This window comes from Ranitomeya imitator, chromosome 1, assembly GCF_032444005.1.
Source record: "Ranitomeya imitator isolate aRanImi1 chromosome 1, aRanImi1.pri, whole genome shotgun sequence".
NCBI classification, from domain to species: Eukaryota; Metazoa; Chordata; class Amphibia; order Anura; family Dendrobatidae; genus Ranitomeya; species Ranitomeya imitator.
The window spans coordinates 166,374,226-166,385,140 of record NC_091282.1 but is presented as its reverse complement, the minus strand read 5'-3'; the positions used below and the strand labels follow the sequence as shown (position 1 = coordinate 166,385,140).

General features: G+C 50.1%; 1 protein-coding gene across 4 annotated transcripts in view; it reads left to right on the top strand.

The window, feature by feature from the left end:
- Positions 1-4,841: 4,841 nt before the first annotated feature.
- Positions 4,842-10,915, top strand: part of CHD1 (chromodomain helicase DNA binding protein 1) — a 109,174-nt gene continuing 103,100 nt past the window's right edge. The window contains exon 1 of one of the 4 annotated variants that reach the window (XM_069752169.1): positions 4,842-5,039. The gene's annotated coding sequence lies outside the window, so the exon portion shown is untranslated. Of the gene's footprint in view, positions 5,227-10,915 lie in introns of all 4 variants that reach the window. The other 3 variants (XM_069752186.1, XM_069752178.1, XM_069752193.1) reach the window with 3 other exon arrangements.

Below are 10,915 nucleotides of genomic sequence, written 5' to 3'. Positions count from 1 at the left end.
CCTTCTCCAAACTGCCATTTTTAGATCTCTCCACAGGTGATCTATGGGATTCAGTGCTGGACTTATTGCTGGCCACCTTAGAAGTCTCCAGTGCTTTCTCTCAAACCATTTTCTAGTGCTTTTTGGATTGTGTTTTGGGTCATTGTCCTGCTGGAAGACCCATGACCTCTGAGGGAGACCCGGCTTTCTCACACTGGGCCCTACATTATGCTGCAAAATTTGTTGGTAGTCTTCAGACTTCATAATGCCATGCACATGGTCAAGCAGTCCAGTGCCAGAGGCAGCAAAGCAACCCCAAAACATCAGGGAACCTCCGCCATGTTTGACTGTAGGGACCGTGTTCTTTTCTTTGAATGCCTCTTTTTTTCTCCTGTAAACTCTATGTTGATGCCTTTGCCCAAAAAGCTCTACTTTTGTCTCATCTGACCAGAGAACATTCTTCCAAAACGTTTAAGGGTATGTGTCCACTTTCAGGATGGCCGGCGGTATCGTCGAAGCAGCTTTGCCGCTCTGCGCTAAGCCCCGCCCCCTTCTGGGACGCGATGATGCCGGATGTGTTCACAGCACACATCCGGCATCATCGCACCCATCGCATAGGGCCCTGTGCTATATCTTGTGGCGCCGCAAGATATACGGACATGCTGCGATCTGAAAAGACACGCAGCATGTCCGGAGTCGCAGGGCCGCCGCGTGCGTGTTACCACGCATAGTGGAGACGGGATTTCATTAAATCCCCTCCACTATGCTGTAACATCTGGACGCTGCGTGTCTGACGCTGCGGCTCTATGCAGCGTCAGACACGCAGCGTTTCCTGCACGTGGAAACATACCCTTAGGCTTTTTCAGGTTAGTTTTGGCAAACTCCAGCCAGGCTTTTTTATGTCTCGGGGTAAGAAGTGGGGTCTTCCTGGGTCTCCTACCATACAGTCCCTTTTCATTCAGACGCCGACGGATAGTACAAGTTGACACTGTTGTACCCTCGGACTGCAGGGCAGCTTGAACTTGTTTGGATGTTAGTCGAGGTTCTTTATCCAACATCCGCACAATCTTGCGTTGAAATCTCTTGTCAATTTTTCTTTTCCATCCACATCTAGGGAGGTTAGCCACAGTGCCATGGGCTTTAAACTTCTTGATGACACTGCGCATGGTAGACACAGGAACATTCAGGTCTTTGGAGATGGACTTGTAGCCTTGAGATTGCTCATGCTTCCTCACAATTTGGTTTCTCAAGTCCTCAGACAGTTCTTTGGTCTTCTTTCTTTTCTCCATGCTCAATGTGGTACACACAAGGACACGGGACAGAGGTTGAGTCAACTTTAATCCATGTCAAGTGGCTGCAAGTGTGATTTAGTTATTGCCAACACCTGTTAGGTGCCACAGGTAAGTTACAGATGCTGTTCATTACACAAATTAGGGAAGCATCACATGATTTTTCGAACAGTGCCAATACTTTTGTCCACCCCCTTTTTTATGTTTGGTGTGGAATTATATCCAATTTGGCTTTAGGACAATTCTTTTTGTGCTTTTTTTTTTTCATTTAAGACAAATTAAATGAAGATAATAATACCAAAGAATTTGTGATTGCAATCATTTTCAGGAAGAAACTGAGTATTATGTGACAGAATTGCAGGGGTGTTAATACTTTTGACCATGACTGTATGTGTCATTATACAGTGGGGCTGTGCCCGTGTGTCATTATACAGTGGGGCTGTGCCCGTGTGTCATTATACAGTGGGGCTGTGCCCGTGTGTCATTATACAGTGGGGCTGTGCCCGTGTGTCATTATACAGTGGGGCTGTGCCCGTGTGTCATTATACAGTGGGGCTGTGCCCGTGTGTCATTATACAGTGGGGCTGTGCCTGTGTGTCATTATACAGCGGGGCTGTGCGTGTCTGTCATCATACAGTGGGGCTGTGTGTGTCTTTATACAGTGGGGCTGTGCGTGTCTTTATACAGTGGGGCTGTGCGTGTCTGTCATCATACAGTGGGGCTGTGTGTGTCATTATACAGTGGGGCTGTATGTGTCATTATACAGTGAGGCTGTGTGTGTCATTATACAGTGGGGCTGTGCGTGTGTCATTCCATGTGACTGCAGACTTGTGAATCCTCACATTGCTCGCAGTGCTGTGGTTATTCGGCGGGTTTGTGATTTGCATACATGCAGTCACATGCCGACTGGACTTGCATGGCCTAATGCAACTGTATTGAACAAGGCCAGAAAGTCTAGTCGGAATGTGGCTGGGAATACATAGATCGCAGACTTGCCCTCAGAAGACCACCTGTTCCCGCTGCCGGTACCAGAGAATCTTCACAGCGCACACAATATGAGGATTCACACATAGTGACGGTAGACATTTAGCATAAGATCTGACAATCCCTTTAACCCTCCGTCAGGGGCAACTGATCTGACAGGCGCAGCTCACTTAGTTTCATTTCTCTATTTTCAGTGGTTTGTCTGGGAAACACCCTCCTCCCAGTACAGTCCTAACTTTAAAGGCTGTGTGAAACCTGGGAAGCCTCTTGTGCTGCAGAGCTGCAGGAGATCAGATATCAGAGTTTCGGCTTCTCAGGCTCATTGCCCCTGAATGCGTCACACCTTTGACGATTAGAATTTGCTGTTTTTATTCATCCCTATTGTTTTTTTAGCTTGTTTTATGAATAGCTAGTGCTAAATGTGTGGATTTGTCATAGGTTTTGTTAGAAATAAGAGTGTGCTTCTCAGGCACATTGCGCCCTAACACACATTCTCTCTCTTGCTTCTGCTTTTCTTATGAAATGGCGAGGAGAATATTTGACTTGTCCAATGCCCTTCATGTTGAGCAAGTGCAAAATATACTGCTGATGATGAGACAGACCCCTTACAGCTAGAAGATTTAGGGGAAGAAAGTGACATTGATTCAGAAGATGACGTGGAAGAATGTCCAGATGTGTCTGATACAGATCAGGATGGAGAGAATGAGGAGGATGCTCAAGACAGAGAAACATATTACCTTTCTGGTTATTAAACTTTTCTTTTTTTTTTACACCTGATTACGTGTATTCTCATTTATTACATTCCTATTACGGTAACTGATTACTTTTAGAGCATTGACATTTAAAAAAAAAAGGAAAATAAAGCCAATTTTCTAGCCTGTGCCGGACAGGCGCAATGCCCCTAAACTCGTTATGAAACATATTGCCCCTGACAGAGGGTTAAGGATAGGCCGTTACTCATTGGCCACTGCTGTGTGCTGGCCCGCCAGCCCCTGCCTGTATGGCTACTTTCACATTAGCATCGGACTCGGCCCGTCGCAGTGCGTCGGGCCAAGGTTCCGACGCTAGCAGCGAATGCGCCGCACAACGGAGGCAGCGGATGCATTTTTCCAGCGCATCCGCTGCCCCATTGTAAGGTGCGGGGAGGTGGGGGCGTAACGTTTTTTGCTCCCGGCGGACCGCCACAACACGGCACAACCGTCGCACGACAGTTGCGACGTGTGCCAATGCGTCGCCACTGTAAGGGTACTTTCACACTAGCGTTTTTTAAAATCCGTCACAATGCGTCGTTTTGCAGAAAAAACGCATCCTGCAAAAGTGCTTGCAGGATGCGTTTTTTCCCCATAGACTTCTATTGACGACGCATTTGCGACGGATTGCCACACTTTGCATCCGTCTTGCGACGATGCGTCGTGCTTTTGCGGACCGTCGGGAGAAAAAAACGCTACATGTAACGTTTTTTTCTCCTGATGGACCGCTTTTTCCGACCGCGCATGCGCGGCCGGAACTCCGCCCCCACCTCCCCGCACCTTACAATGGGGCAGCGGATGCGCCGGAAAAATGCATCCGCTGCACCCATTGTGCAATGCAGCAAACGCTAGCGTCGGAATCTCTCCCCGACGCATTGCGACGGGGAGATTCCGACGCTAGTGTGAAAGGAGCCTCAAGTCTATGGGGCAAAAACGCATCCTGCAGACAACTTTGCAGGAAGCGGTTTTCCCCCTAAACGACGCATTGAAAAAAACGCTAGTGTGAAAGTAGCCTTAGGCTACGTTCACATTAGCGTTGCGCCGCTGTTGCGTCGGCGACGCAGCGGCGACGCGCCCCTATGTTTAACATAGGGGACGCGTGCGTTTTTTGGGTGGCGTTTTTCGCCACGTGCGTCGTTTCCGACGCTAGCGTCGGACGCAAGAAAATGCAACAAGTTGCATTTTCTGTGCGTCCGATTTTCGTCAAAAATGACGCACGCGTCGCAAAACGCGCGCGTTTTTGCGCGCGTTTGCGCGCGTTTTTCCGTGCGTCGCGCGTTGCGTCGCCGACGCAGGGCGGCGCAACGCTAATGTGAACGTAGCCTAACAGACAGTATTGCCGCCAATCACTGAGCGGCCTGAGATCTTGAGTTGCCCTCATAGCTCACACTGTGGTAGAGCCCTGTGAGCAGAGGCCTCCGTGCTGCGCCTGCACTCCCTATGGGGACATTACACAAGCGCCTGGTCACACCAGACTACCCTGGCTAGGCAGCTGAGCGCCCGTCACCCCTCCTGCTGGCAGCGGCCCCTGCATTTCCGCCTGACAGAGACAAGCCCAGAGTACAACATTGCTCGACAGCTGCGCCAACGGTAATGAACTTCCTGCCGGAGTCACGGCGGCTGAGCAGCTCCATCCAGGCACAGCTTCCTGTCAGACAGCCGCGCGCAGGCGCCGGAAGTACGCCGATTACGTCACCCCGAGCCGCCACTGTCTAGGATTCGCCTTGTGTGTACACGCCCTTTTGATAACTCCGCCTCTCCTCCATTCTCACTCACCTAGACTCACAAGCTAGCCACGCCTCCCGGGTGACGACGAACACGCTGCTGCCGAGTGCGGGGCGGAGTCAGCGGCTTTCGTGTGATTCTACGGCCTGAGCTGCGCGCCCTGCAGCGCTCCCGTGACGTCACGCCTGGGGTTTCCATCCATCGTGAGTTTCGGAGGAGCTCGGCGGCGTCATGGCGGCTGCCAGGAGATAAGGGGAAGGTGGCCGGGAAGAGGCGTGTGACCCGCGGTAACCTCAGCTGTCGCCGCGCTCCGGTGAGACTCGGCCGAGGGTGGCTGCGCGGCCGCCGCGTCCTGTAAACAAAGACGATAACTCTCCTTGAGCGGGGATTGGAGGGAGAGTCGGAGCCGGAAGGAGGCCCAGGCCTCGGGGCAGCGCGCACGTAGCGGCCTGTGTGCGCCCGGGACTCTCCGTGACTGGAGACTGCCGAGAACGCGGCAGGTGAGAGCGCGGCGGGAGGTGGAGGCCCGGGGGAGGGACGGGAGAGCAGGCGTAGAGCCGGGGGAGCAGGCGGAGCAGGCCGCGGTGAAGGACTCCAGCAGGGCGCAGGAATGCGGGCGGCTCCACTGCCGGGGCCTGAGCTCCTGGCGGCCGCGGGATTGAGCAATCGTGTGAACACAGCCATGTTACGTGTGAGCGGCGCTGTGCCCGCTGCTGCCGGGAATGTGATCGTACAGGGAAACAACCCGCTGCTGCCGGCTACATCGCCATAATAGTGCATTATACTCTCCTCTGCTGTACAGGAGGCTGTAATAACGGGGTGATGCTGTACATTATACTCTCCTCTGCTGTACAGGAGCCTGTAATAACGGGGTGATGCTGTACATTATACTCTCCTCTGCCGTACAGGAGCCTGTAATAACGGGGTGAGGCTGTACATTATACTCTCCTCTGCTGTACAGGGGCCTGTAATAACGGGGTGATGCTGTACATTATACTCTCCTCTGCCGTACAGGGGCCTGTAATAACGGGGTGATGCTGTACATTATACTCTCCTCTGCTGTACAGGGACCTGTAATAACGGGGTGATGCTGTACATTATACTCTCCTCTGCTGTACAGGAGTCTGTAATAACGGGGTGATGCTGTACATTATACTCTCCTCTGCCGTACAGGAGGCTGTAATAACGGGGTGATGCTGTACATTATACTCTCCTCTGCTGTACAGGAGCCTGTAATAACGGGGTGATGCTGTACATTATACTCTCCTCTGCTGTACAGGAGCCTGTAATAACGGGGTGATGCTGTACATTATACTCTCCTCTGCCGTACAGGAGGCTGTAATAACGGGGTGATGCTGTACATTATACTCTCCTCTGCTGTACAGGAGCCTGTAATAACGGGGTGATGCTGTACATTATACTCTCCTCTGCTGTACAGGAGCCTGTAATAACGGGGTGATGCTGTACATTATACTCTCCTCTGCTGTACAGGAGCCTGTAATAACGGGGTGATGCTGTACATTATACTCTCCTCTGCCGTACAGGAGGCTGTAATAACGGGGTGATGCTGTACATTATACTCTCCTCTGCTGTACAGGAGCCTGTAATAACGGGGTGATGCTGTACATTATACTCTCCTCTGCCGTACAGGAGGCTGTAATAACGGGGTGATGCTGTACATTATACTCTCCTCTGCTGTACAGGAGCCTGTAATAACGGGGTGATGCTGTACATTATACTCTCCTCTGCTGTACAGGAGCCTGTAATAACGGGGTGATGCTGTACATTATACTCTCCTCTGCCGTACAGGAGGCTGTAATAACGGGGTGATGCTGTACATTATACTCTCCTCTGCTGTACAGGAGCCTGTAATAACGGGGTGATGCTGTACATTATACTCTCCTCTGCCGTACAGGAGGCTGTAATAACGGGGTGATGCTGTACATTATACTCTCCTCTGCTGTACAGGAGCCTGTAATAACGGGGTGATGCTGTACATTATACTCTCCTCTGCTGTACAGGAGCCTGTAATAACGGGGTGATGCTGTACATTATACTCTCCTCTGCTGTACAGGGGCCTGTAATAACGGGGTGATGCTGTACATTATACTCTCCTCTGCCGTACAGGAGCCTGTAATAACGGGGTGATGCTGTACATTATACTCTCCTCTGCCGTACAGGGGCCTGTAATAACGGGGTGATGCTGTACATTATACTCTCCTCTGCTGTACAGGGACCTGTAATAACGGGGTGATGCTGTACATTATACTCTCCTCTGCTGTACAGGAGTCTGTAATAACGGGGTGATGCTGTACATTATACTCTCCTCTGCCGTACAGGAGGCTGTAATAACGGGGTGATGCTGTACATTATACTCTCCTCTGCTGTACAGGAGCCTGTAATAACGGGGTGATGCTGTACATTATACTCTCCTCTGCTGTACAGGAGCCTGTAATAACGGGGTGATGCTGTACATTATACTCTCCTCTGCTGTACAGGAGCCTGTAATAACGGGGTGATGCTGTACATTATACTCTCCTCTGCCGTACAGGAGGCTGTAATAACGGGGTGATGCTGTACATTATACTCTCCTCTGCTGTACAGGAGCCTGTAATAACGGGGTGATGCTGTACATTATACTCTCCTCTGCCGTACAGGAGGCTGTAATAACGGGGTGATGCTGTACATTATACTCTCCTCTGCTGTACAGGAGCCTGTAATAACGGGGTGATGCTGTACATTATACTCTCCTCTGCTGTACAGGAGCCTGTAATAACGGGGTGATGCTGTACATTATACTCTCCTCTGCTGTACAGGAGGCTGTAATAACGGGGTGATGCTGTACATTATACTCTCCTCTGCTGTACAGGAGCCTGTAATAACGGGGTGATGCTGTACATTATACTCTCCTCTGCCGTACAGGAGGCTGTAATAACGGGGTGATGCTGTACATTATACTCTCCTCTGCTGTACAGGAGCCTGTAATAACGGGGTGATGCTGTACATTATACTCTCCTCTGCTGTACAGGAGCCTGTAATAACGGGGTGATGCTGTACATTATACTCTCCTCTGCTGTACAGGGGCCTGTAATAACGGGGTGATGCTGTACATTATACTCTCCTCTGCCGTACAGGGGCCTGTAATAACGGGGTGATGCTGTACATTATACTCTCCTCTGCTGTACAGGAGGCTGTAATAACGGGGTGATGCTGTACATTATACTCTCCTCTGCTGTACAGGAGTCTGTAATAACGGGGTGATGCTGTACATTATACTCTCCTCTGCCGTACAGGAGGCTGTAATAACGGGGTGATGCTGTACATTATACTCTCCTCTGCTGTACAGGAGCCTGTAATAACGGGGTGATGCTGTACATTATACTCTCCTCTGCTGTACAGGAGCCTGTAATAACGGGGTGATGCTGTACATTATACTCTCCTCTGCTGTACAGGGGCCTGTAATAACGGGGTGATGCTGTACATTATACTCTCCTCTGCCGTACAGGGGCCTGTAATAACGGGGTGATGCTGTACATTATACTCTCCTCTGCTGTACAGGAGGCTGTAATAACGGGGTGATGCTGTATATTATACTCTCCTCTGCTGTACAGGAGACTGTAATAACGGGGTGATGCTGTACATTATACTCTCCTCTGCCGTACAGGAGGCTGTAATAACGGGGTGATGCTGTACATTATACTCTCCTCTGCTGTACAGGAGGCTGTAATAACGGGGTGAGGCTGTAATAACGGGGTGATGCTGTACATTATACTCTCCTCTGCCGTACAGGAGGCTGTAATAACGGGGTGATGCTGTACATTATACTCTCCTCTGCTGTACAGGAGACTGTAATAACGGGGTGATGCTGTACATTATACTCTCCTCTGCCGTACAGGAGGCTGTAATAACGGGGTGATGCTGTACATTATACTCTCCTCTGCCGTACAGGGGCCTGTAATAACGGGGTGATGCTGTACATTATACTCTCCTCTGCTGTACAGGAGGCTGTAATAACGGGGTGATGCTGTACATTATACTCTCCTCTGCCGTACAGGAGGCTGTAATAACGGGGTGATGCTGTACATTATACTCTCCTCTGCCGTACAGGAGCCTGTAATAACGGGGTGATGCTGTACATTATACTCTCCTCTGCCGTACAGGAGGCTGTAATAACGGGGTGATGCTGTACATTATACTCTCCTCTGCTGTACAGGAGCCTGTAATAACGGGGTGATGCTGTACATTATACTCTCCTCTGCTGTACAGGAGCCTGTAATAACGGGGTGATGCTGTACATTATACTCTCCTCTGCTGTACAGGGGCCTGTAATAACGGGGTGATGCTGTACATTATACTCTCCTCTGCCGTACAGGGGCCTGTAATAACGGGGTGATGCTGTACATTATACTCTCCTCTGCTGTACAGGAGGCTGTAATAACGGGGTGATGCTGTACATTATACTCTCCTCTGCTGTACAGGAGTCTGTAATAACGGGGTGATGCTGTACATTATACTCTCCTCTGCCGTACAGGAGGCTGTAATAACGGGGTGATGCTGTACATTATACTCTCCTCTGCTGTACAGGAGCCTGTAATAACGGGGTGATGCTGTACATTATACTCTCCTCTGCTGTACAGGAGGCTGTAATAACGGGGTGATGCTGTACATTATACTCTCCTCTGCTGTACAGGAGGCTGTAATAACGGGGTGATGCTGTACATTATACTCTCCTCTGCTGTACAGGAGCCTGTAATAACGGGGTGATGCTGTATATTATACTCTCCTCTGCTGTACAGGAGACTGTAATAACGGGGTGATGCTGTACATTATACTCTCCTCTGCCGTACAGGAGGCTGTAATAACGGGGTGATGCTGTACATTATACTCTCCTCTGCTGTACAGGAGGCTGTAATAACGGGGTGAGGCTGTAATAACGGGGTGATGCTGTACATTATACTCTCCTCTGCCGTACAGGAGGCTGTAATAACGGGGTGATGCTGTACATTATACTCTCCTCTGCTGTACAGGAGACTGTAATAACGGGGTGATGCTGTACATTATACTCTCCTCTGCCGTACAGGAGGCTGTAATAACGGGGTGATGCTGTACATTATACTCTCCTCTGCCGTACAGGGGCCTGTAATAACGGGGTGATGCTGTACATTATACTCTCCTCTGCTGTACAGGAGGCTGTAATAACGGGGTGATGCTGTACATTATACTCTCCTCTGCCGTACAGGAGGCTGTAATAACGGGGTGATGCTGTACATTATACTCTCCTCTGCCGTACAGGGGCCTGTAATAACGGGGTGATGCTGTACATTATACTCTCCTCTGCCGTACAGGAGGCTGTAATAACGGGGTGATGCTGTACATTATACTCTCCTCTGCTGTACAGGAGTCTGTAATAACGGGGTGATGCTGTACATTATACTCTCCTCTGCCGTACAGGAGGCTGTAATAACGGGGTGATGCTGTACATTATACTCTCCTCTGCTGTACAGGAGGCTGTAATAACGGGGTGAGGCTGTAATAACGGGGTGATGCTGTACATTATACTCTCCTCTGCCGTACAGGAGGCTGTAATAACGGGGTGATGCTGTACATTATACTCTCCTCTGCTGTACAGGAGACTGTAATAACGGGGTGATGCTGTACATTATACTCTCCTCTGCCGTACAGGAGGCTGTAATAACGGGGTGATGCTGTACATTATACTCTCCTCTGCCGTACAGGAGGCTGTAATAACGGGGTGATGCTGTACATTATACTCTCCTCTGCCGTACAGGAGGCTGTAATAACGGGGTGATGCTGTACATTATACTCTCCTCTGCCGTACAGGAGGCTGTAATAACGGGGTGATGCTGTACATTATACTCTCCTCTGCTGTACAGGAGCCTGTAATAACGGGGTGATGCTGTACATTATACTCTCCTCTGCTGTACAGGAGCCTGTAATAACGGGGTGATGCTGTACATTATACTCTCCTCTGCTGTACAGGAGCCTGTAATAACGGGGTGATGCTGTACATTATACTCTCCTCTGCTGTATAGGAGCCTGTAATAACGGGGTGATGCTGTACATTATACTCTCCTCTGCCGTACAGGAGGCTGTAATAACGGGGTGATGCTGTACATTATACTCTCCTCTGCTGTACAGGAGGCTGTAATAACGGGGTGAGGCTGTAAT